Source organism: Pelophylax lessonae (genome assembly GCF_965119305.1).
Source record: "Pelophylax lessonae genome assembly, chromosome: 12".
Lineage (NCBI taxonomy): Eukaryota > Metazoa > Chordata > Amphibia > Anura > Ranidae > Pelophylax > Pelophylax lessonae.
The window spans coordinates 189,325,896-189,339,918 of NC_138779.1; positions in this window are offsets into that span (position 1 = coordinate 189,325,896).

Consider the following 14,023-nt stretch of genomic DNA (forward strand, 5'->3'; position numbering starts at 1 on the left):
CCTAGCCTTTTAGGGGTACAAACAATAGTAATTGGGGCCTAGTGTGGTTGTGTACGTGTGATATACATACACTTTTTTGGGATCATATTTTCTATTCCGCTATTTAATCAAAAACCTCTGGGGATCAGTTAAATTGGGGGATAGTCTGTGTTGGTACGTGTGAGAGAGATCCACCTTTCCAAGTTGTTGGGGTTCATCTCATACTTCTGAAGGTTTGAGGGTGCTGCCTGTTCCATACTCCCCCTACTCCTAGCCTTTTAGGGGTACAAACAATAGTAATTGGGGCCTAGTGTGGTTGTGTACGTGTGATATACATACACTTTTTTGGGATCATATTTTCTATTCCGCTATTTAATCAAAAACCTCTGGGGATCAGTTAAATTGGGGGATAGTCTGTGTTGGTACGTGTGAGAGAGATCCACCTTTCCAAGTTGTTGGGGTTCATCTCATACTTCTGAAGGTTTGAGGGTGCTGCCTGTTCCATACTCCCCCTACTCCTAGCCTTTTAGGGGTACAAACAATAGTAATTGGGGCCTAGTGTGGTTGTGTACGTGTGATATACATACACTTTTTTGGGATCATATTTTCTATTCCGCTATTTAATCAAAAACCTTTGGGGATCAGTTAAATTGGGGGATAGTCTGTGTTGGTACGTGTGAGAGAGATCCACCTTTCCAAGTTGTTGGGGTTCATCTCATACTTCTGAAGGTTTGAGGGTGCTGCCTGTTCCATACTCCCCCTACTCCTAGCCTTTTAGGGGTACAAACAATAGTAATTGGGGCCTAGTGTGGTTGTGTACGTGTGATATACATACACTTTTTTGGGATCATATTTTCTATTCCGCTATTTAATCAAAAACCTTTGGGGATCAGTTAAATTGGGGGATAGTCTGTGTTGGTACGTGTGAGAGAGATCCACCTTTCCAAGTTGTTGGGGTTCATCTCATACTTCTGAAGGTTTGAGGGTGCTGCCTGTTCCATACTCCCCCTACTCCTAGCCTTTTAGGGGTACAAACAATAGTAATTGGGGCCTAGTGTGGTTGTGTACGTGTGATATACATACACTTTTTTGGGATCATATTTTCTATTCCGCTATTTAATCAAAAACCTTTGGGGATCAGTTAAATTGGGGGATAGTCTGTGTTGGTACGTGTGAGAGAGATCCACCTTTCCAAGTTGTTGGGGTTCATCTCATACTTCTGAAGGTTTGAGGGTGCTGCCTGTTCCATACTCCCCCTACTCCTAGCCTTTTAGGGGTACAAACAATAGTAATTGGGGCCTAGTGTGGTTGTGTACGTGTGATATACATACACTTTTTTGGGATCATATTTTCTATTCCGCTATTTAATCAAAAACCTCTGGGGATCAGTTAAATTGGGGGATAGTCTGTGTTGGTACGTGTGAGAGAGATCCACCTTTCCAAGTTGTTGGGGTTCATCTCATACTTCTGAAGGTTTGAGGGTGCTGCCTGTTCCATACTCCCCCCTACTCCTAGCCTTTTAGGGGTACAAACAATAGTAATTGGGGCCTAGTGTGGTTGTGTACGTGTGATATACATACACTTTTTTGGGATCATATTTTCTATTCCGCTATTTAATCAAAAACCTTTGGGGATCAGTTAAATTGGGGGATAGTCTGTGTTGGTACGTGTGAGAGAGATCCACCTTTCCAAGTTGTTGGGGTTCATCTCATACTTCTGAAGGTTTGAGGGTGCTGCCTGTTCCATACCCCCCCTACTCCTCATCTAGCCTTTTAGGGGTACAAACAATAGTAATTGGGGCCTAGTGTGGTTGTGTACGTGCGAGATACATACACTTTTTTTGATCATATTTCCTATTCCGCTATTCAATAAAAACCTTTGAGGATCAATTGAATTGCGGGATAGTCTGTGTCGGTACGTGTGAGAGAGATCCACCTTTCCAAGTTGTTGGGGTTCATCTCATACTTCTGAAGGTTTGAGGGTGCTGCCTGTTCCATACCCCCCCTACTCCTCATCTAGCCTTTTAGGGGTACAAACAATAGTAATTGGGGCCTAGTGTGGTTGTGTACGTGCGAGATACATACACTTTTTTTGATCATATTTCCTATTCCGCTATTCAATAAAAACCTTTGGGGATCAATTCAATTGCGGGATAGTCTGTGTCGGTACGTGTGAGATCCACCTTTCCAAGTTTTTGGGGTTCATCTCATACTTCTGAAGCTTTGAGGGTGCTGCCTGTTCCATACTCCTCCTCCTCCTCATCCATCCTTTTAGGTGTACAAACAATAGTAATTGGGGCCTAGTGTGCTTCTGTACGTGTGAGATACATACACATTTTTTGATCATATTTCCTATTCCGCTATTCAATAAAAACCTTTGGGGATCAATTAAATTGCGGAATAGTCTGTGTCGGTACGTGTGAGATCCACCTTTCCAAGTTTTTGGGGTTCATCTCATACTTCTGAAGCTTTGAGGGTGCTGCCTGTTCCATACTCCTCCTCCTCCTCATCCATCCTTTTAGGTGTACAAACAATAGTAATTGGGGCCTAGTGTGCTTCTGTACGTGTGAGATACATACACATTTTTTGATCATATTTCCTATTCCGCTATTCAATAAAAACCTTTGGGGATCAATTAAATTGCGGAATAGTCTGTGTCGGTACGTGTGAGATCCACCTTTCCAAGTTTTTGGGGTTCATCTCATACTTCTGAAGCTTTGAGGGTGCTGCCTGTTCCATACTCCTCCTCCTCCTCATCCATCCTTTTAGGTGTACAAACAATAGTAATTGGGGCCTAGTGTGTTTCTGTACGTGCGAGATACATACACTTTTTTTGATCATATTTCCTATTCCGCTATTCAATAAAAACCTTTGGGGATCAATTAAATTGCGGGATAGTCTGTGTCGGTACGTGTGAGATCCACCTTTCCAAGTTTTTGGGGTTCATCTCATACTTCTGAAGCTTTGAGGGTGCTGCCTGTTCCATACTCCTCCTCCTCCTCATCCATCCTTTTAGGTGTACAAACAATAGTAATTGGGGCCTAGTGTGCTTCTGTACGTGTGAGATACATACACATTTTTTGATCATATTTCCTATTCCGCTATTCAATAAAAACCTTTGGGGATCAATTAAATTGCGGAATAGTCTGTGTCGGTACGTGTGAGATCCACCTTTCCAAGTTTTTGGGGTTCATCTCATACTTCTGAAGCTTTGAGGGTGCTGCCTGTTCCATACTCCTCCTCCTCCTCATCCATCCTTTTAGGTGTACAAACAATAGTAATTGGGGCCTAGTGTGTTTCTGTACGTGCGAGATACATACACTTTTTTTGATCATATTTCCTATTCCGCTATTCAATAAAAACCTTTGGGGATCAATTAAATTGCGGGATAGTCTGTGTCGGTACGTGTGAGATCCACCTTTCCAAGTTTTTGGGGTTCATCTCATACTTCTGAAGCTTTGAGGGTGCTGCCTGTTCCATACTCCTCCTCCTCCTCATCCATCCTTTTAGGTGTACAAACAATAGTAATTGGGGCCTAGTGTGCTTCTGTACGTGTGAGATACATACACATTTTTTGATCATATTTCCTATTCCGCTATTCAATAAAAACCTTTGGGGATCAATTAAATTGCGGGATAGTCTGTGTCGGTACGTGTGAGATCCACCTTTCCAAGTTTTTGGGGTTCATCTCATACTTCTGAAGGTTTGAGGGTGCTGCCTGTTCCATACCCCCCCTACTCCTCATCTAGCCTTTTAGGGGTACAAACAATAGTAATTGGGGCCTAGTGTGGTTGTGTACGTGCGAGATACATACACTTTTTTTGATCATATTTCCTATTCCGCTATTCAATAAAAACCTTTGAGGATCAATTGAATTGCGGGATAGTCTGTGTCGGTACATGTGAGAGAGATCCACCTTTCCAAGTTGTTGGGGTTCATCTCATACTTCTGAAGGTTTGAGGGTGCTGCCTGTTCCATACTCCCCCTACTCCTCATCTAGCCTTTTAGGGGTACAAACAATAGTAATTGGGGCCTAGTGTGGTTGTGTACGTGTGATATACATACACTTTTTTTGGATCATATTTTCTATTCCGCTATTCAATAAAAACCTTTCTAGGGCAAGATCTTAAATTACAGAAATATGAGGAGACCGTCAAATAAGGGCCGTGGCCTGGGTCGTGGTGCTGCTGGTAGAGCTCCTGTTGCAAGGAGAGGACATGGTCGATCTGTGCCAGCTACACGCACAAGTGAAACACCTTCCTCAAGTGTGAGTAGGCGACAGAACCTGCATCAGTATTTGGTAGGGCATCAAACGCCCCTAGAAGTGATGAGGCCAGAACAAGTTGAGGCGATAGTAGATTGGTTTGCTGCTGACAGTGCCTCCAGTTCCTTCACATTGTCTCCCACCCAGTCTACTGCAGAAAGGTCAGAGTTGGCACCTGCAGCCAATGTCCAACCGTCTTTCACCTCACCCCCTTGCAAATCAGGCCAGCAGTCTGAGCCCCAAGCCATACAGCAGTCTCTTATTCTTTTTGAGGACTCTGTCAGCAGGGTTTCCCAGGGCCATCCACCTAGCCCTGCCCCAGAAGTGGAAGAGATTGAGTGCAGCGATGCCCAACCACTTATTCCTCAAGATGAGTACATGCAAGGATCATCGCAGCACGTCTCCGATGATGACGAAACGCAGGTGCCAACTGCTGCGGCGTTCAGCATTGTGGAGACCGACAAGGAGGGCAGGGGTGAAGACTGGGTGGAAGATGATGTGGAGGACGATGAGGTCCTCGACCCCACATGGAATGAACGTCATGCAGGTGAACTGAGTAGTTTGGAGGAAGAGGCGGTGGTCGCACAGAGCCACCAGCACAGCAGAAGAGGGAGCAGGGTGCAGAAGCGGAGCGGCCGTGCCCTAGACACTACGCCCGCTACTGCCCAACGCAGCAAGGGAACGAGCGCACCAAAGTCAGCTCAAAGGAGTTCTCTAGCGTGGAAGTTCTTTAGAAAATGTGCTGATGACAGGACACGAGTGGTTTGCACCCTGTGCAATCAGAGCTTGAAGCGAGGCATGAACCTTCTCAACCTGAGCACAACCTGCATGATCAGGCATCTAAGTGCAAAGCACGAGCTGCAGTGGAGTACACACCTTCAAAACCAAGAAACGTCTCTGGCTCATCCTGCTTCCTCTTCTGCTGCAGTCTCGGCCGCTCCAGCCACATCTGTAGTGATACCGGCACCTGCCACCCCGCAAACAGACGATCTGTCAGCAACACCACCACCTGGGTCACCAACAACCATCTCCACAATGTCCCGTGGAAGCGTTCAGCTTTCCATCTCCCAAACACTTGAGAGGAAGAGGAAGTACCCCCCTACCCACCCGCGATCCCTGGCCCTGAATGCCAGCATTTCAAAATTATTGGCCTTTGAAATGCTGTCATTCCGTCTGGTGGAGACGCACAGTTTTAAAAACCTTATGTCGGTGGCTGTCCCACAGTACGTCGTGCCCAGCCGCCACTACTTTTCCAGGCAAGCCATCCCTTCCCTGCACAACCAAGTGGGGGAAAAAATCAGGTGTGCACTGCGCAACGCCATCTGTGCCAAGGTCCACCTAACTACGGATACGTGGACCAGTAAGCACGGTCAGGGGCGTTATATCTCCCTAACGGCACACTGGGTAAATGCAGTGGCGGATGGGCCTGAGGCGGATAGCAATTTGGCGCATGTCCTTCCACCACCGAGGATTGCAGGGCGCTTCAGTTTGCCTCCTGTTCCTAACTCCTCCTACTCCGCTTCCTCATCCTCTACCGCCTCCTCATCCGGACAGCGTAACACCTTCACCACCAACTTCAGCACGGCCAGGGGTAAACGACAGCAGGCAGTTTTACAACTTGCCTGTTTGGGGGACAAACCACACACCGCGCAGGAGTTGTGGAGGAGCATGGAACAGCAGACAAATGAGTGGTTGCTGCCAGCGAGCCTCAAGCCCGGCCTGGTGGTGTGCGATAACGGGCGAAATCTCATAGCAGCTCTGGGCCTAGCCGGTTTGACGCACATCCCTTGCCTGGCGCATGTGCTGAATTTGGTGGTGCAGAGGTTCCTTAAAAACTACCCCGATATGTCAGAGCTGCTGCAGAAAGTGCGGGCCGTTTGTGCGCACTTTCGGCGTTCTCACCCTGCTGCTGCTCGCCTGGCAGCGCTGCAGCGTAACTTCGGCCTTCCCGCTCACCGCCTCATATGTGACGTGCCCACAAGGTGGAACTCCACCTTGCACATGCTGGAAAGACTGTGCGAGCAGCAGCAGGCCATAGTGGAGTTTCAGCTGCAGCACGCACGCGTGAGTCGCTCTGCGGAACAGCACCACTTCACCACCAATAACTGGGCCTCCATGCGAGACCTGTGTGCCTTGTTGCGCTGTTTTGAGTACTCCACCAACATGGCCAGTGGCAATGACGCCGTTCTCAGCTTAACTATCCCACTTCTATGCCTCCTTGAAAAAACAATTCGGGCGATGATGGAAGAGGATGTGGCACAGGATGAGGAGGAGGAGGAGGATGAAGAGGTAACATTTCCAAGGCTTTCAGGGCAGTCATTCGCAAGGGGCTCCGAGGGTGGGTTCCTGCACACGCAAACGCCAGGGACGCAATTGTCCAGCAGGGGCACAGTTCTGGAGGATGAGGAGGATGAGGAGGAGGAGGAGCTGGAGGAGGAGATGGAACCATGTTCACAGCAGGGTGGCACCCAGGCCAGCTCATGGCCATCACTGGTGCGTGGCTGGGGGGATACAGAGGACACGGACCATACACCTCCCACAGAGGACAGCCTTTCGTCGCCTCTGGGCAGCCTGGCACACATGAGCGATTACATGCTGCAGTGTCTCCACAACGACCGCCGAGTTGCCCACATTCTAACTTGTGCTGATTACTGGGTGGCCACGCTGCTGGATCCCCGTTACAAGGACAACGTACCGTCCTTAATTCACTCACTGGAGCGCGATCGCAAGATGCGCGAGTACAAGCGCACGCTGGTAGACGCCATGCTGCTGGCATTCCCATCTGACAGCGGGGCCACAGTGGAAGCACAAGGCAGAGGAGGAGGAGGAGGAGGTCGCCAACGCAACCAGGGCACCGCCAGCACCTCAGAAGGCAGGGTTAGCATGGCCGAAATGTGGAAAAGCTTTGTCAGCACGCCACAACAAACAGCAGCACCAGCAGCTCAGATGGAACGTCTTAGCAGGAGGCAGCATTTTACCAACATGGTGGAGCAGTATGTGTGCACACGCCTACATGTAGTGAATGACGGGTCTGCCCCCTTCAACTTCTGGGTCTCCAAATTGGGCACATGGCCTGAGCTTGCCCTTTACGCCTTGGAGGTGCTGGCGTGCCCTGCAGCCAGTGTATTATCTGAACGGGTATTTAGCACGGCTGGGGGCGTTATAACAGACAAGCGCAGCCGCCTGTCCAGAGACAATGTGGACAAGCTCACGTTCATTAAAATGAACCAGGCATGGATCCCACGGGACTTTTCCGTACCTTATGCAGAATAGCAATGGATACCGACCTTACCCACCCATTGTTCCATTTTTGCTCTTTCTCACTCTTTTGGGGTGTACCCTCATTTAAAATTTGTGAAAAGAAGCAGTGTTGGCTACCTCGTCCTCCTCCTCAGGGCCAGATTAATGTAGGGTCTATTGGAGCTGCAGCTCCAGGCCCCTACCTTTTATATAGGCCCCGGGTTGGCCATATTCACTGTTACCGCTCTTCTGTCACTTGTAAACACAGAAGTCTGGCTTCTATGCTCGCTTCCCCAGGCAGCACCCTCAGAACCTCCCCACACAGCGTGAAGGCCGGACAAGGAGGGACAGTTGGCGATGCATGGATGTGTTTATGGGCTTCAGAGACAGCATCCCATGTTGAATTAGGCATGCATGGCTGCACCCTTCCTCCTCTGGGTGCATGGCAAGGCACGGCCCTAAGGCCCTTCAAAATCCTCAGCACCAAGCCCATGATGCTGTTAATCCGGCCCTGGTCCTCCTCCACCGCCGCTTCCACCTACACCGCCCATAGGTGTGCGCAGCCTATTGCATTAAGGTGTGCACCCCAAAGTTGAAATACACATGCATGTGTTTGCCAGCAGGGAGAGTAATGTATCGGGGCCATGTACCTGTAGGCAAGGAGAAATAGAGCAGAGCAGGTCCCAGGGAGATCTTTCCCATCTCCTCACTGGCAATGCTATGTGCCCTAGGTGATTAGGGTGTGCCCAGGCACACCCAGCACACCCTGTGCGCACGCCTATGTCACCGCCACATCCACCACCACCTCAACCTCCCTCCTACTCCATATGGGCCTCGTCCTTCAGAGATGAAGAAGAACATTGTTTTATTTTTCTGTTTTTTTTTGTTGTTTTAAGTTATTTCCCTATCCACATTTGTTTGCAGAGCACTTGCCATGCTCTTAATTACGTTTTGCTGCCATTTGCAGCACTCTAGCCCTTTCCTTTGGTGTTTTAGAGCCATTTTAGTGCCTTAAAGTTCGGGTCCCCATTGACTTCAATGGGGTTCGGTGTCCGGGAAAAGTTCGGTAAAAGTCCGGGACACGGACCCGGACTTTTTTTTAAAGTTCGGCCGAACCCGTCGAACACGGACATCTAGGTGTTCGCTCAACCCTAAATATTATTATAAAATAAGAGATGGTCCCATATATAGAGGAGCAGAGATGTATAGTAACGAAGTAGAACTACTTAAGTACTGTACTTAAGTACCGAAATGCGGTATCTGTACTTTCCTAGAGTAGAATTTTTTTCTCTTACTTCTACTTTTACTTCACTACATTTTTTCGATGATTTCGATACTTCTACTCAAGTATTTTTTTTTTTTGTGCTGCATAGTTACTCGTTACTTTTAAAAAAATTACCACTGCCAGAACAGTAGATGGCAGGTTGCATAAAGCTCAAAAAAATGTGTATAATGTCATTTGTAAATCAGCGCATACGAAAATAAAGGCTGTGTATAATAAAAGCTGCTATACCAAATCTTTCCAATAAAAAGAAAATATGAAACAAACAAATAAATGGTGCTACAGCGCTTAAAGTGCATCAAGAAACTACTAACAAACACAGGTTAATCATTTGAATAAATCATTTGAAATAATAAAAACAATATGATGTTCAAACTTTTGACTTATTTCTTTAATAACTACATAACACAGTACTTGTACTTCTACTTTTAGTACTTGAGTAGAAATTTTTTTTCAAAACTACTGGTACTTTTTACTTTTAGTACTTAAGTAGCAAATTTTTTGAAAAAACTACTTGCAATACTTAAGTAAAAAAAATGTTGAATACTTTAGTACTTCTACTTAAGTAACTTTTTCTGCGAGCACTTCCACTTCTACTCAAGTAATTTTTTGATCGAGCACTTGTACTTTTACTCAAGTAGAAATTTCAAGTACTTTATACAAGTCTGTAGAGGAGCGGAAGCTGCCTATAGATATTTCAAAAAAGCTGAAATCGCTCAAATCGCACTTGTCTCAGACCCTTTCCTGAAAAATCAGTGGTACTATTTATTTCCGACAAGGAATAGATTTAAAAAAACCCAGGGCTTTAGACAAAAAAAAAATATTCCACCTTTATCAGGATAGAGGCATGCAGAGAGGCTGGGGCATTAAACCACAAGGCACCAAAGATTTTTTAGAGCCCTTCCTTACTGACTGAAGGCTGCTGTGCTGTAATAGAACTCACGGGTAAGCCATACTAGCGACCCTTGAAATGTGCTGATGAGCCCCTCCAGCCCATACCATCTGCACTCACGACAGCCAAACCAAGAAAAACCATGAGTTCTATTACCCCCAAACATTATATTTTCTTTTTTAGCAGAGACCTTAGGGAATAAAATGGCGGTCATTGCAACTTTTTATATCACATGGTATTTGCGCAGAAATTTTTCAAACGTGTTTTTTTTTTCTTTAAAACTGTTTTGTGAATTTAAAAAAACAAACCACTAAAGTTAGCCTAATTGTTTTGTATACTGTGAAAGATGATGTTAATATATACCTAACATGTCACGCTTTAAAATTTGCGCACACACGTGGAATGACGCCAAATCATAAACGTAAATGATTCTCTAATTTATTCATAAAAAAGAAAAGAGAAGGCGCCTGGCCCTTTAAATAAAAGATTGTTGAACCTGCTGCCCTTTTAATTGTAATAAAACAATAAATAGGTATATATCATAGGTAAAAAGGCGCTGGTAATCTTAATATATCACGTGTTATAAAAATTAATAGGTGATTTAAAGTGTAATATATGTGATTAAAAATTGCTACAAATATATATATGATCTACTATTGGTGCAATTAGCAAAGAAAAGTGCATACCAGTGCAATTTCAATTCAGAAGTGTTTGTGCTTCTCAAAGTAAATTAATCCACAAAGGTGTGGATCAGTGAACCAATAAATAGATATATAAAGAATTCCATACAAAAATCACATAAGAATATAAAAAAATATAAATATATAAATGTGCTCCAAGTAGTGTTTAAAAGTCCAGGCAATAGCATGCAATCAAAATTGTGCTTGGTGGATTCTTATTAATCCCTTCACAGTGCTCCAGGTGCTGGGATGTGACAACCGTGGCCTCTTACCAGCTAGCAGCAGGTCACAAGGACCCCCAACGCCTGTGATCCCTTTATTGGGTGGATCAGACCTCTCCTCGATTGCTTGGATCTCTGGCTCCTATATTACTCGAGTTGGACCATGTAGTCCCCCCATACACATAAAGATATAGAAGAACAAATAGCCTCCAATAGTGAAATACTGTTTTATTCTCCAAAAAACATACACTATAAGGTGACAATTAGCCTCTTACTATTTGTTGTGCCCTCCTGGCACTGGGCAATTCGGCAGTACAAAATCGTTTTTTTGGGTCTTAGGAAGATATTCTCCGGGGATCTGCAGCACCCTGTATCTCCTTTCCCCCTTTCTTTGTATTGCAGCGGTGGATGTGTATCCCAGCCTCTGTTCCGAATGCCTCTGTGTGTTACTTCCGGGTTAGCATTGACCACAATGCATTTCGCTTAACGAGCGTCCTCAGGCAGTCTGCCTGAGGACGCTCGTTAAGCGAAATGCATTGTGGTCAATGCTAACCCGGAAGTAACACACAGAGGCATTCGGAACAGAGGCTGGGATACACATCCACCGCTGCAATACAAAGAAAGGGGGAAAGGAGATACAGGGTGCTGCAGATCCCCGGAGAATATCTTCCTAAGACCCAAAAAAACGATTTTGTACTGCCGAATTGCCCAGTGCCAGGAGGGCACAACAAATAGTAAGAGGCTAATTGTCACCTTATAGTGTATGTTTTTTGGAGAATAAAACAGTATTTCACTATTGGAGGCTATTTGTTCTTCTATATCTTTATGTGTATGGGGGGACTACATGGTCCAACTCGAGTAATATAGGAGCCAGAGATCCAAGCAATCGAGGAGAGGTCTGATCCACCCAATAAAGGGATCACAGGCGTTGGGGGTCCTTGTGACCTGCTGCTAGCTGGTAAGAGGCCACGGTTGTCACATCCCAGCACCTGGAGCACTGTGAATGGATTAATAAGAATTCACCAAGCACAATTTTGATTGCATGCTATTGCTTGGACTTTTAAACACTACTTGGAGCACATTTATATATTTATACTTTTTTATATATTCTTATGTGATTTTTTTATATATCCTTATGTGATTTTTGTATGGAATTCTTTATATATTTATTTATTGGTTCACTGATCCACACCTTTGTGGATTAATTTACTTTGAGAAGCACAAGCACTTCTTAATTGACGGTTGTCACATCCCAGCACCTGGAGCACTGTGAAGGGATTAATAAGAATCCACCAAGCACAATTTTGATTGCATGCTATTGCCTGGACTTTTAAACACTACTTGGAGCACATTTATATATTTATATTTTTTTATATTCTTATGTGATTTTTGTATGGAATTCTTTATATATCTATTTATTGGTTCACTGATCCACACCTTTGTGGATTAATTTACTTTGAGAAGCACAAACACTTCTGAATTGAAATTGCACTGGTATGCACTTTTCTTTGCTAATTGCACCAATAGTAGATCATATATATATTTGTAGCAATTTTTAATCACATATATTACACTTTAAATCACCTATTAATTTTTATAACACGTGATATATTAAGATTACCAGCGCCTTTTTACCTATGATATATATCTAATTTATTCATAAATGATCTAGAGGAGGGGATATCTAGCACAATCTCAGTATTTGCGGATGATACTAAACTAAGCATGCCAATATCTTCTATGCCGGATGTGGAAACCTTACAAGCGGACCTGAACAAAATAACGGGATGGGCAACTACATGGCAGATGAGGTTTAATGTTGAAAAATGTAAAGTAATGCACTTGGGTGCCAGAAACCAGAAAGCAAGCTACTCACTAGGGGGGGGCAACCTCTGGGTGAGTCTAGGATGGAAAAGGACCTGGGGGTACTGGTAGACAACAGGCTTGGCAGTGGCATGCAATGCCAAGCCGCTGCAAGCAAAGCCAACAGAATACTGGGATGTATAAAAAAGGGGATTCACTCCAGAAATAAAGAGATTATTCTCCCACTCTACAAGACTCTGGTCCGGCCACATCTGGAGTATGCTGTCCAGTTCTGGGCACCGGTCCTCAGGAAGGATGTGCTGGAACTGGGAAGAGTCCAGAGAAGGGCAACAAAAATAATTAGGGGAATGGAGGAATGGAGGACATCAGCTATGAGGAAAGACTACAAGCACTGAACCTATTCTCTCTGGATAAGAGACGATTGAGGGGGGATATGATATCAATGTACAAATACTGTACTGTGAACCACATCTAACTGTGCTAACAGTTAGATGTGGTTCACACCTACAGGTTTAAGCAAGCATGTGCATGTTTTTCACATATCACGTGTAGGGTAGCTCGTTCGTTTTATTGGGCTGCCACATGGAAAAGTCATGAAAAAGTCCAGCTTCATACTCACATATGCAGGTGCATGGGGGTTCCATTAACAATTAATAGAACGACTGCATCTGCTAAAGGGCAGCTCATTTCTCTGTGCATGTTGGGAAAGCATACACTTTTGCATGCATTCCCCACATGCATAGAGGTGAACTTAGCCAAAGAGTGTTTAGTTTATGTGTTGATTTTACACTTTTGATTGTACAAAGTTTGGATAACACAGGGTTAAATAGAATGGTCATAAAATACTGTCACATTATCTGGACATACACAGAGTGTTTGGGGGTTGTATATTGCACTGTAACTGTATTTACTATAGTAACCTGCATGACGTCACGCCCGGCAGTTTTCAATACTGCACTGATCTTGGCTGAATAGCCGAGATTGTTTTTTTTTTTTTATTTTTTTTTTTTATTTCATGCTTTCTATTCTGTAGGAGAGATTTGAGGTCTTATTGATCCCAGATCTCCCCATAAAGAGGACCTGTCATTCACTGATCCTATTACAAGGGATATTTACATTCCTTGTAATAGGAATAAAAGTGATAAAAAAATAACATTAAAGGGAAAGTGTAAAAATAAAAAAATAAAATAAACAATGAAAAAAAAAAATTAAAGTGCCCCCGTCCCCGCGTGCTTGCACGCAGAAGCAAGCGCATTTGTATGTTGCGGCTACGTATGTAAACGGTGTTCAATACATAGATATGAGGTATCACTGCAAACATTATAGTAAGAGCAATAATTCTAGCCCAAGGCCTCCTCTGTAACTCTAAACTGGTAACCTGTAAAAAGTTTTTAAAGAGTCGCCTATAGAGATTTTTAAGTACCGAAGTTTTACATAGTTACATAGTTACATAGTTAGTGAGGTTGAAAAAAGACATCAGTCCATCCAGTTCAACCTATGATGTGTGTGTTTGCTGTTAACCGTACATTGTATACCCCTTCTAATCGTTTTTTGAAACTATCAATGCTCCCTGCTGATACCACTGCTTGTGGAAGAGAATTCCACATCCTTACCGGTCTCACAGTGAAGAACCCCCCTACGT